This window comes from Penaeus chinensis, chromosome 21, assembly GCF_019202785.1.
Source record: "Penaeus chinensis breed Huanghai No. 1 chromosome 21, ASM1920278v2, whole genome shotgun sequence".
In the NCBI taxonomy this organism is placed as follows: domain Eukaryota; kingdom Metazoa; phylum Arthropoda; class Malacostraca; order Decapoda; family Penaeidae; genus Penaeus; species Penaeus chinensis.
In genome coordinates this window covers 15,406,750-15,408,777 of record NC_061839.1, presented here as the reverse complement: position 1 = coordinate 15,408,777, position 2,028 = coordinate 15,406,750, and positions in this window count along the sequence as shown.

Below are 2,028 nucleotides of genomic sequence, written 5' to 3'. Positions count from 1 at the left end.
AATAATAACAATAATATAAAAAATAAAAATGGATAAGGATGAAGATGACAATACTGATAACCATTCTGATCATTATTTTTGTAGTGAATACTCACCGTAGTGTTTGGTATTGACACTACATTTTTGGTTTACTGTGATTTTCCTTCCTATCTTGTTATCTATACAACAGTTCCACAGGATCAGTAAAAAAATTAAAATAAAAGAAAAGGTCATATATCGATTATTTAATATTTGAACACTTTTATAAATAGATTCAGTTTATCTATATATGCGTATAAGTACATGCATACAAATACATGCACATATTCACACATGTATAAGTAACAATTTAGTATATCATATGCATATAATTCTCTTGATGAAATGCATATAAATATACGCCAATACATAGACAATAATAAAAATTGTTTCAATCCCACAACAATTAAGCACATTTATTTGAAAAAACGGTAATTTCTGAAGAGAAGGTGGAATCAATACTAAAATCTGATTGTTAATAAATGTTTGCATTTTTCTTATAAGTGTTTGATCGGAATTATTTATTTACCGAATGTTTCATTGCACATTGCATATTCTTTGCTGAGATGACATATGATAGTTATAACTGTTGCTGCAGTCAATATCATGGTATCCTGAAGCTGTTGCGTAGTTGAAAACACCGTAAACCACCTATGTATGCATAACGTGGTGTTATGTAAATGTAAATGGCCCACACGTTTCAGGATAAATTCGTCAGTTCTACGATTTTTAACATTCCTTATATTGACATTTCCTGAAGTGAGGTCAGCCTATGGATAGTGGCTGTCGTAGCTTCAACAAACATTATTAGAATTATTTTTAGCATTAGTAGTTTTCTTCGATAGAACTTCACTTCCACCAAGTTGACTTGAGCTTCTTCATGTTTGTGAATTATTTGATGATAACTTGTAAACTAAGGATTTACAGAGCGAGGAGAGGACCCTTTGTTATAGAAAAGGCGTTCGAGCAGCACGAGGACCGAGGCCAGAGCCGCGGCCGAGCCCAGGAGCAGGAAGGCCGTCATGACGGTGGCGAGGCCGATGGCGTCGACGCTGTTGCTCTCGCACGACGCCTCTCGAGGCATCCACCTCCGGGACGACTTGACGATCAGACCCGACTCCGCCATCGCGATCATACTGAAAGGGGTTGCAAAGTGGACTCTAATAATACAACTACAATCTGCATTAGTTCCGTCTGTGCTCACTTATTTGCATTTAAGCTAAGAGTCTTCTATACCGTTGCCACAAAGATACTGGTAACAAATATCTCACTGGTGGTTGAAGACGGGGAACAGCGGGGAACCTCTGCGCATCGGCCAGGTCTTGGCAACGAGGAAGTAGTCGCCCGGAAGGATGTAGAAACCGCAGTGGTAGAGGGTGCTCAAGAAAAAGATTTTGTTAGCCATAAAAGCGTGGCGCCCCACCAGCACCTGTTTTAATCCATCTTCCATCTTTTGAAGACTGTTCGAGTTAGGGACAATCATTTCGTCCCATATGTCTCTGTTTCTTTGAATATGGGACATCTGTAAAGAAGGTGTGGCATGTTAACACTGGTCGGCATGCCTTCCTAAGGGGTAAAAATAGTGATTTTATCACAGATATCTATTGGAAAATAGTTGCCTTTGCGAGAGTTGAGGACACACACACACACACACACACACACACACACACATATATAGATAGATAGATAGATATAAACGCATAATAATTTCACCTTAAAGAAATCTTCCAGAGAGCCGCCGCCGTGGAAACCAAAGGTGAAGGTCTTTTTATCGTACATCTCCTGGAGGTCTCTGAAGGGCAGACTGACCTTGTTCACGGTCAGGGCCGATACCAGGAACGACGTGTAAAACATGTGCGCTAAAACACACGTTAAGTACAATGAGATAAGTAATATTCGACTGGAGGTGCTGTTGAAGACCGCGACAGTGCCTGGAAACAATAATTTGTTTTTAATATATATATATATATATATATACACACATACATATATATATACCTAAATATATAT